The 11,625-nt window shown below is 39.8% G+C and overlaps 1 protein-coding gene across 2 annotated transcripts in view; it reads right to left on the reverse strand.

Moving 5' to 3' along the window:
• Positions 1-11,388: 11,388 nt before the first annotated feature.
• The window catches only part of LOC130529971 (protein-glutamine gamma-glutamyltransferase 5-like), an 8,603-nt gene continuing 8,366 nt past the window's right edge, over positions 11,389-11,625 (reverse strand). For both annotated transcript variants that reach the window (XM_057040729.1, XM_057040728.1), the window contains exon 16: positions 11,389-11,625. This exon is cut by the window's right edge and continues 901 nt beyond it. The gene's annotated coding sequence lies outside the window, so the exon portion shown is untranslated.

The raw sequence follows: 11,625 nt of genomic DNA on the forward strand, positions 1-11,625 counted from the left end.
CCATTTTCTTGGTGGTTGCTGTTTTTTTGTGCGAAGGATAAATTTGTACATCCTCCTGTTTCTTTCAAAAGAAAATCAGTCAGGATGATGAAATAAAGACGGACACAAGAAGGAATCCAAAACCCCCAATTGATAGTTGCATTGTGTTGGATCACAATACCTCATATGTGTCACTGCCGATCCGCATGTTCTTTGAATGAAGACCTCAAGAAGAAAAATACCAATTTCAAAATGTATTTAGCAATAGAACCAATTCAAGATACAAATATTACAGAGCCCTGGGCCAGTTCATAACCCTACAATAACAGAGTCCATTGCCAGGGCATGAAGTCTGACAACCTAACTATCCCTTGACCCAGTCTTTTATAGAAACACTGATGCAAATTATCGATGCTAATTCAGTCCAATCCAGTCCTTCTGCTTGGATGACCTCGTCTTCTTCTTCCAGCCCCATTGGATGCTGGTACAGTCCTTGTTCTCCATTGTTTCCCAGGTCAAAGTTCACCTTCTTCCTGTAAATAAACTCATCAACATCACTATGCTGTCCAGTTTGACTGTCTCCCCTGATTACAACATAGATAGATAGACAGATAGATAGATAGATAGATAGATAGATAGATAGATAGATAGATAGATAGATAGATAGATAGATGTTTGTTAACCTTTTCTTCTGACTCACAAGAAAAAAGTATATAGTTATAGTTTTTTTTATTATATATATATATATATATATATATATATATATATATATATATATATAATATATATATACAGTATATTATAAAGTTATAGTTTCTGTCTCCTGTTTCTTCTAAGTTTTTGTTGCTAATGCTGATCACTGTCACCAAGCTGACTGTTAGCCAAACAATTATTAATTTGTAATTATTTAACATTGCTGATTACAGATTGGTCACAACTGACCAACCCATTGGCAGGAAAGGCCTCAATCTACCGTAATTAATTTGGGAATTGTAAGTCACAAATCTAAGTATAACTACAAAACAAAGAATGAGAACATAACACTGAGTAATGTTTTACATTTCAATCATTGTGTTTTACTGCGGTCTCAGTCATTCAACCTCACTCTCAGAACCTAAAGCTCAACCATATAGAGTATTCTTTTCTGTCCTATCTTTATTCTAATTCCTTTGGTCTATTTTTCCTCTGTCGTGACTTTTGCTGTGACATTTTTGTCCTTATGTTCGTGCAAAGCAGGTATGTCTTTCTAATGCTTGTCATCAATATTTTCAGCTTTTTCATTGCAGCAGCTTTAATGTCTTTGCTGTTTAACACTTAAAACTGAATCCGAATATCTAACATAATAAAATATATCATTTAAAAGCAAACCTCTGGCACCAGCGGGTTTTTTTGCTAGTAGATAAAATAGATAACAAATGTCCCTGATTTTTGTTCTCTCCATTGTCAATTTTAATGCCGACAGCAGACACAAATATTTGAGCTCTTTTAACAAATCAATCACCAAAATAGAAAAGCTTTTTTCAAATAGCAGCTCTTAGGAGAGGTTTGAGGTGGATGCTCAGTCCATACTTTTAATCTCTATCTGCTTAGATGAGGAAGAAAATCAGTGGTTCAAACATCGAGTGACAAAAACCAGACATTATGTATTTCTTTTGCTGGTGTATCCATAGCAACCTGGTTTCCTCTAAAGTGTGTAATGTGAATTGTACAGTGGAGGAAGGACTGCATATATGCCCTCCCTTATCAGCTGTATGCCTTATATGAACTGCATATATGGTTTGCCATGTTTGATTGGTCAGACATGATTGAACAGGGATTTTTATAGCGATACAAACATATAAGGAACATTTAGTTATGGGACTTTGGAAAATCTGGTGTGCCTGTCCTAAAGGCCTCACTTTAAAATGATCAACTATAAACAAACAGCATGTTTTAAGATTTGGTTTAAATGATTTGAAAAATCTCAGTCAAACTGGGGATCTGGAGTTGCAACACTCAAGGACAATTTGCATTGATCAAAACTGTCATGTTTTTCTTTTCTTTCTTTTCATTACTATTGTTTAAATAAGCTTAATGGAGTTTAAGCTAATATCTGCTTCCAATCTGCTAGCTGGAAAAACTCATAATCATAATTGTCATCACATTAGAATATAGAATTCATGCCAGCAGAAGCCACTGAAATTACACCCGATAAACACAGTCTTTTCCATTTCATGAAAAGTTATAAAACAGCAGGAAACTCACATCTTTTAAATATGGGAATTACATTCCTAGAGGGAAAATTTCTGTAGGTGGGGAAAAAATCAACAGGCAGGGGATAATTCCATCATGAATAAAAATAAATATAAAAAAGGAGTTTCAACCTTGGACAAATGCCAACCTCATCAGAGGGGGCAAATTTATTTTAGAGTCAGAAATGCAGTGGCTTTAATTTCACGCTGCGTACATTTTGTTATGAGTGAGATGGTGGAGAAGTCTGAGAAGAGGAGGAGGAGGGAGAAAATATGAAGTTTAATTTTCTGCCAAAAGTCACAATACCAAGAAGAATTAAAGCTGATTCACTGGTCAAACAATAAAGCCAACGTGTCGGAAAATGGTTTCTTTCGATGTTATGCAAATGCACAGGGTAATAATTCATTTTAATTATGGGTGCATTTAATATATATAATGACTAGCTGCACTGCATAGACAGCCATTTAAACATGAGGAAAAAAACCTCTGGATTGCCCTCTGGTGGTTGACTCATGAATTCATACTGATGCAGTATAAGTAGAATAAAAGTAATCTGATTACATATTTTTCATCTTTTTTCTTGTAAGACGCCAAATTACATTACACATAGGGCTGTAGGGGCTGGTTCTTCATCACTGCATTCAGTAAACGAGCCATTTAAAACCAATGGTCCCACAAAACTGTAGTCAATTTATCAGAAGTCAGAAGGCTTCTCCTGCTGGAGGTTAGGGTTAGAGCAGGTTAGGGTTAGGGTTAGAGCAGGTTAGGGTTAGGGTCAGGGGTTAGGGCCAGGGGTTAGGGTTAGAGCAGGTTAGGGTTAGGGTCAGGGGTTAGGGTTATGGTTAGAGTTAGGGTCAGGGGTTAGGGCCAGGGGTTAGGGTTAGAGCAGGTTAGGGTTAGGGTCAGGGTTGAGGTTAGGGTCAGGGGTTAGGGCCAGGGGTTAGGGTTAGGGTCAGGGGTTAGGGTTAGAGCAGGTTAGACAAGGTTAAAATGGATTTGTGGATAAAATAGTTTTGCAAATAAAAGATCCAAATAAGTTTTTAAATAAATAAATGATGGAGGTAATGAACAACTATATGCATAAAAATGAAAAGATTTTGTAAGAAAAGGAGTTTATAAGTAGCTAAAAAGTAGATAATAGATAAATAAACAAATAGAATCTGTACATAAATCAAGAGTTTGGTAGGCAAAAGGGATTATGAGAATTTTTTTTTTCGGTAAATTAAAATTGAGGTGAGGAGAGGAAATTGGTGTGTTTAAAATAAATAAATAAGTGCTGTAAAAACGGAACACGCAGTCAATAATCTATAAAAAGGGGCAAAAAAAATCCCAAAGCAATCTACAAAATCATGCACTTACCCATAAAAATGCTGTCCCCTCAGTCCGTTCTCTGATTAAAGGCAGGATGAAGGGGGTAATGGTTCTATTGGTCATGATTTAGACCTTTTGGCATGACTGTGTCCAGTTTCCCAATCAAGAGTTTCTCTTTTCTCTTCCTTTGTCCACCTGCCCAACAATTGTTGTTCCCCAGGCCTGACATGATGAGGCGGCTGGTGAAGTGTGACTGGAAATGCTGGTCCGGGGGGGCATTGCTAAGTCGACCTTCCGTTATATTATAAAGGTGTTGTGTAACACGGACGTGTATTGAATTTTTGTTTTTTCCTACACAATGGGGCCAGAGTGTGTGTGTGCTGGTATAAATTACGTTGCTGGTGAGGATGGATGTAGGGCCTAAGGTGGCGAACACTGTGCCAGTTTATAAGTTATGGATGGATTTCCTGTTTTTGTAATGTTGACTGGGTGTGTGAGTTGGGATCTGAAACTATGGTCTGGAATTTTAGTAGGGTTAGGGTCAAGGGTGCGTTGGGGTTAGAAATTGGGTTGGGGATGGGATACGGTCTGAAACCCGGGGTAGGAAGTTTAGTGGTAAGGTGGGTTGGTGAGTGGGAGTGAGAGAGGCCAACATGTTATTTGAGCAAAGAAAATGTTTGAAACAGTCTCTGTGGTCAAGGCTGTGAAATAGCCTGTTGGTGGCAATGTGGAAGTCTGGTCTAGTTTAGTGCAGATATAGATGATTTGGGATCAGATTATTCCTTTGAATGTGTGTTTTGGGTGATAGCTGGATTTATGGACTAAGGCATTCGTGTCTGTGGATTTATAGTAGACATTTGCCTTCTGCACGTCTGATTTGAAGAGATGAAGAAAACAAAACATTAAGCCAAATACTCATTTTAGAAGCCAAGTGAAGACAGTTTTGGAAAGTGAGGAGATTTCCTCACAACCTAAAAGGCCTGTTTGAGGGATAAGACATAGTTTCAAGGTTGAGGTTAGAATTGAGAATTGATTGTGAATTGGGTTGAGGTTAGGTTTAGGGTGTGGAGTAGGGAAATGTATTATCTCTTTGAAAGCCCTTACAAATGGAAAAGAACAGGGAAGTGTGCGTGTGTCTGTGTCGCAGGCTAACATCCTTGCTACTTTTACAACCTGACTGAAATCCCCCGTGTGCCATCAGCAGGCACAGAATCCTCTCATTGTCTTTGCCTCCGTCTGTATTCAGTAGTCCTTCTGTCTGCTTAACTGTACCTGCCAAGAGCGGCTTCTATTTACGGGGCTGAGACATTGCAACACAGGGCTTATGATACAAAATACAAGATTATTCAACACTGCATTCTATACAATGGCACAAGCCCAGGTATTCATTGTAGATTTTCAAAATGAGATATCTGGTATTAATGATAAAAAGAAATAGCAGTGATCCTCTTTATTTACAGGGTTATAATAAGAAAGGCAAAATGTTGCATTCATATATTTATTGGTCACAAAAAGAAATTTCCCTGTCAATGTAATGGAATGAAACACTGAAATAAGAACAGGCAAACAAGAATTGTTCAGGCTTCTTTGATCAGGTCACTTTAGCTTTTGCTCAGAAGGGGATTCGAGTTTTGTTTATAGCCACTTTGTGTTTTTGGTTTTAATATCTATTTAATTTTGTGTGCGGGGGGGATTTTTCAATCTATTTAAAATCTCCTTTCAAAAATTCAACATTCAAAAGTGTGAATGCAGCTTACTGTATGAGCAAACAGATGGGTGTATTGTCCCCATAGTGTGCATCTATCCTCCCCACATGCTCATTTTAGAATGTAAGATACGGTGCAAGCTGTGGGATGACATGATGACAATGATGGATGACTTTATAAAGCAAGTGTAGCATGAAGAAACATGTTCTACATGCACAAGTGAGAAAGCAATTACAGCAAAGATAATTTGCAGATGTACGCAAATGCCAGCTCTCTCCATTCTGCCAATTTCATCCAGCATCGTCCCGCTTTTACTTTTTAAATTGTTAACATCAGACTGCCGCATTGTCATTAATTCCACAGGCTTGAGACTGACTGAAATCCAGGTAGCTTTTGGCCAGTATTGTCAATAATTCCAAAACAATAACACACAAATTAAAACCTCATTCAGTGTGAGTCACTAAAGTTTAGTTCAGGCTCTGCATGGAGTTGTACCTTATCCAGTTCATGTTTTTGCAATATGAGGAGAAATATTCATGCGTCTGTAACAGAATAACACCGACAACAATAATTCATGTTGAAATACTGGGGTCACAAACCCAGTTGGCTTCAAATTTGCTAAAATGATTTATATAATGTTGGGGGCAACAGGAAAGCTGGAAAACCTGGGAGGGAATTGACAGACAAAACCTCAGCTGGACAGATCTATGCACTCTGCAACACCTCTAACTCCTAGCAATCTTGTCAGGCTGTAAGATCATGCTCTCCCAGGAATGCCGTAGATGACTTTAAGAAAGCTGGCTGAGATGCTGAAGGGGCGCTGACAGGGCAGGAAAAGGTCACCCCCAACAGAGCAGCAGAGGCCCGGGTGAGATCACATTGACGTCTCTTCTCCATGACATAGTGGTGTGGTCCACCAAGGCAAAATCCCTGGTCCTCATCGAGCTCATAACAGCAAAGGAGGAGTGGGTAGAGGCTGCCCTTGAACACAGGGAGGCCAGTTACTCAGACCTGGGTGTTGAGTGGTGGCTGGAAAACCACCATTTATCCCGTGGTGTTTGGCTGCTGAGGCTACAGCGGGGCTGCGAACCATAAGCCTCCTGAGGGACGCAGGAGTAACTGCAAAGAGTCTAACGAAGAATACCACAAACAGCAGAAGATGAGCTTTTGGCTTTAGTGGAGGAGGAAAGATAAGTACTGGGGTTAGACCAACTAATCTGAGGGGGGTAATAACTATCAGCTGTAGCGGCGACAGAGAGGTGTCCCTGTCACTGCTCTGCCACCAGGAGATGCTCCTGGATTAAAGAAGCCATACGCTGATGAAGAGTGTTTCCTGGTTGATGACCCTGACCGTCCAGAGGACGCAGCAATGCCCAGCAGGGGATTCCATCTTTCTCTACATTTCCTTTCAAAAACAATGTGATTTGTTGTTTGAAATTGTTCCAATTGTTAGAAATCCATGTGATTAAATTAACATTGACAGGAAATTTAAGAGCACTGTTGTAAGTATTTTTACTGGATTGAATATTATTCATTCAAAGAAAGCTTTAACACTTGTTTTACACATCTTTGGTCGAAAGGCATGTTAAGGACACGCTGAAGGTGTGAGCAGAAAGTTATCAGTAGCAGCAGCATTAGGAGGAGTAGCAGCAGTAGGTGTAGCAGCAGCAGCAGTAGTAGCAGGAGTAGTAGCAGGAGTAGCAGCAATATCAGCGGCAGCAGCAGTAGCAGCAGCAGCAGTATCAGCAGTATCAGTAGTATCAGCAGCAGCAGGAGTAGCAGCAGTAGTAGTAGCAGCAGCAGCAGTAGCAGCAGCAGCAGTATCAGCAGTATTAGTAGTATCAGCAGCAGCAGCAGTAGCAGCAGCAGCAGCAGCAGTAGCAGCAGCAGCAGTAGTATCAGCAGCAGCAGTAGCAGCAGTATTAGTAGTATCAGCAGCAGCAGTAGCAGCAGCAGCAGTAGCAGCAGTATCAGTAGTATCAGCGGCAGCAGGAGTAGCAGCAGTAGTAGTAGCAGCAGCAGCAGCAGTATCAGCAGCAGCAGCAGGAGTAGCAGCAGCAGGAGTAGTATCAGCAGCAGCAGTAGTAGTAGTAGTAGTAGTAGTAGTAGTAATAACATCAGTAGTAGATTATTTTAAAGAATAGGGGCGTGTCTTCCCCAACAGCAACAGTTCTGTCATGATTTGGTGGACTTTGCCATTTGTTCCATCTATTCCCTGTGCACCTTTGGAAGCAGGACAGCCTCCAGTATTCTTGGGTGTGATGCCACAGGATTTGGACACCTGGATTCGGTGATATTCTATATATAACCTCTCTGCAGGTCCTCTCACATTCTAGCAAATTGAATGTGGACCAAGGGTGGACGGACATTCATTTGCTGTGCATGTTTAGGTTCATTGTCCTGCTGGAAGGGGAACCTTCATCCCAGTCTGGTTTCTGAGCAGACGCACTTGCTCCATTCAGCTTTCCCTTGACCCTGACCAGTTTCCAGTCATGTTGGTGTTTTTGTTTTTCCTCACAGGCTGACAGCCCTTTAGATGCTTTTTTTGCAAACTTCAAATGTGTGTGTCTTTAACAGAGAAGAGGCTTGCAGGTCACAGTTGAGCTTCCAGAACTTTCTTTCATGCACACTCAGGATCTCTGAAGCTCTCCTTCAGCAGATCTCTTCCACGACCTTTTTCCTGATTGCCCAGTTTGACGGGATGGCCAGCTGAGCTATAGAAGTTTTCTATTATTGTGACTCGTGCTGCTTTGCTCCAGCACTACAGTGGCGATTATTCACTCTCCAACCCATTTTTCTCGTTGCTGAGGTTCCTCTCAGTCCGGTCATATTAATCCACCAGCACTTATTGGCTGATCTAATCATGTCTCCAGAAGCCAAAATGACTGGCTGGGTCATTAGACTATGACAAGCAGTCTATTAGCAAATTGCTGAATCCAAACCAACTTCCCATCTTGATTTGTATTGATACAGTTAGTTTTTCTTTTTACTGCTCTAAATGTGGCACTATAAGGCACATATTGCACCAAAAATATGGCTAAAAAAACCCAGCATAATTCTGATGCACTGTCAAAAAGAAGGTTAAATACAGTTAGTCAAGCCAAGCATTTCATTTAGAAAATCAAGCAAATAATTAGAAACCCAGTGCGTGAACAATCCAGTTGGATAGTATTTGTGAGCGACTAACTACTTGTAAAATCAGAGCAATTGTAAACCATTAGTGAAAAACAGTGACAAAGTAACAAGTTTACAGGTTTTAGTCTTATTTTACAAATTCCATTTCCAAAGATTTTTTTTTCGTCCTTTGGTCAGGGGAGTTTTCCCTTGCCACTGTGGTTTGTCTGGGGTCAGGCCCTGGGATTCTGGAAAGCGCCTTGAAACAATTTTGATTGTAAAAGACGCTATATAAATAAAGATTGATTTGATTTGATTTTGATCCAAATTTATCCGACTGAGTATTATACATGAACAAATGAAGCAACCTGCAATGTGTGAAATCAAAGCAAACTATTGTCTTAGTCTGAAAATATCACAAGTGTTCCATGGTTCCACGCTTTACATTAGAGAGAACACGTCTGATCTTTGGGTTCGTTTCCATTTGGATCTCCCACATGCGCCAACACCAAATGTTCATCCAAGTGAATTTTACTGAACGGGAACTCATCTGTTCTGAGCTAATGAGGCAGTGCTGCATGGTTGTGCCTAATCTTGGTGGAACCCATACAGAACCAAAACACGGATCAGCACCATGCTGGGTTTGAGGTGCAAAATGCTACAACATTTCAAAATATTCAATCTGCTCAGGTCTTTTAATGTAAATGTACTGGATGAGCCAAACCTGAGCAGCACATTTAGTCTCTGATGTGCTGAATGGCTCGCACAAATCCAGATTTGGGGCATGCTTGCAATCATGCGGTCTCCCAGCAGAGACAGACGGATCAATGGCGGAAGACGAGCAAGTCAATCAGCAATTTCAGCCAAACAAATAGCCTGGCTGACCGATGCACCTGCTGCTATTGTGTGCTCCATCACAGAGCAACATTACCCAACGTTGCTAATGAGCTATTACAGCAGTGACCTTGAGGACAAACTCATTACCAGGTGACAATAGACAGCGGACAGAAGCTAGATTCATTATCATAATTATCAGCACTGCCTTTATTGCAGCTCACAGGGCTTTGCTGGTCAGGCTGTTTATGTACATGTCTATGTGTGTGTGAATGTGTGTGAATGTGTTAGGGGGGTCAGTTTAGATTCTGGACCACTATGTAAAGTCCTTTTTCCCAGCTATATAAACAATGTAACACAATACTTGGGCTATTTTTTCAAACTCCAGTGAATTATAAACACCGTGTCAGTCTGCTCACACCAGTTCGACGGTGCACGGCCACTCCAGGGCTTCTGCAGCTGCTCCATCTGTTTAGTGGTATTCGTCACATCCCTCTAGCTGCTTATCAATCTGCCCTCTTTTCTCACTTTTGCAACATTATGAATACATTTTTAAAAAATATTTTGGATCGTCTTATGTTATTATTTTAAAATTGTAACACAAGGAACAAGAATAATGACATTTACTTTGTGGAATAGCCAGTGTTGAAGAATATGTAAATTACTCAATGACATTTTACTGGAGGTTCCCCCATTTGGAATGAAATTCATTATTTGCATGATGCTCAATCCTTTCTTTCAAAATATTTTTCTTATTTTGTGCATATAGACAATTTAATTCAATCTGAGAAAGAATTTAAACTGTATACTGAATATTCAACAGATGTAGGGGCTTATTCTATTTGCTATAAGTTCTAACTAGATAAGATTTGTTTAATATTTTGACTATGGGAGCTCCAAAAATCAGATTTGGCTTATTTGCATGCGTATAAACTGCTGCCGAGCATAGCAAAACTGGAAGTAAACCAAATAATCGGTGCTCAGTCTATTTCACAAAAAAACAGTCACATAAGTAACAAATATAACTCCAGCCTTCCAAAATAAAAGTTATTTTACAGAAACTATATCACCACATTGACAGGGATGGTCAATGATATATTAATGTTATCTCTTACAAGCATACAGACACAAAAATGATGTCTATTAGCTCATTTTAACCAAGCAAGTTGGTTCGGTTCGAGCTACAGTGCCTCCACCATTGCTAATCTAGTAGCTGTTATGAACCCTGCTGTCATTGAACTGATGGGGCTTACCTGTGCTGCATTATGATGCTGAACAAATTATCTCTGGGTTTGTGATGGTTATAATATCCACCAATAAAGTCGTTATTGTGAAAACAAGATATGCTGTATTACAGCACAGCAATTATAGAAAGATGGAATGTGAAGAAATAAAAGAGGAAAAAAGTGATCAAGATTATGGAGGGAAATGCTAATAAACAATAGCTGGTAGGAGGAAATAAGAATCACTCAAGTCTAGAAGAGGAAGGATGAGGTGGAGAAAATGGAGGGATGGAAGATGGGAAGACAAAGGAGGTGAAGGAGGTATGATGGCAACATAAAAAAGGAAGAATGGCGAAGGAGTAATGGGGGAAAGTTACGCTAAGATGCCATCAAAACTGAAAAGGATGGCTGAAACGAACGAGGGGTGAAGAGAGAGAGGCCGTGACGGGGAGCCATTAATAATTTATGATAGCCTCAGCTTTTCAAAGCAGCCCAGCAGTCCCGCTCCCTGCTTTCCCCTGACGTTTAATTTGTCTGAAAATCAGATAGCGTGGAGTCTGATTATCGTCTCCGTCTGCCAACGCCTCTGCCTCAATCTCCCTGACACCAAGGTGAGATCACAAGCTGCTCAGTACACATGTCAGCCTGCAATCCTTCAGGTGAAGAACAATTCTTGCCTGTAAGCTGCTTCCTCTCAGGAGCAAAATGCATCTGAATAAATTTACCAAAAGGGAAATGCGCGTATTCAGATTTGTTATCATCCATATTTTTGATTTTCAAAGCCTGAACACTGTAAAACTTAGGTGTCCTTTTCTTGTCTGGAACATCTTGTGCTTGTGTGTCTCATTTAAAACCCAAACCTCTAATTGTTACCATTTTAAAAAGCATTCTCTGTCTTAAATTAGGCAGAGATACGCAACACTCAGAATTATATCCTCATTTGCTTTATTAAAACTTTCTAAAATGTTTAGACAGTGAAAACTAAAAGATTAAGATGATATCAATTTTATTTACAAAAGATTGGTGTCATTAAAAACACATTAAGCCGTTGAGTGTCTGTGGAGAATGCAGCATTGTACAGGGAAAGCTTATGTTTAAAAGTGTATAATGTCTGAACAGATGTGTTCACCACGGTTGATTTTTTTATTACGCTTTCTGGAAGAATCGGTGTTTTGTGAACAACAAAAGCATTTCAGTAAAACTAAAAAGTTTCGATCTGAACAGTT

Source organism: Takifugu flavidus, chromosome 8 (genome assembly GCF_003711565.1).
Source record: "Takifugu flavidus isolate HTHZ2018 chromosome 8, ASM371156v2, whole genome shotgun sequence".
NCBI classification, from domain to species: domain Eukaryota; kingdom Metazoa; phylum Chordata; class Actinopteri; order Tetraodontiformes; family Tetraodontidae; genus Takifugu; species Takifugu flavidus.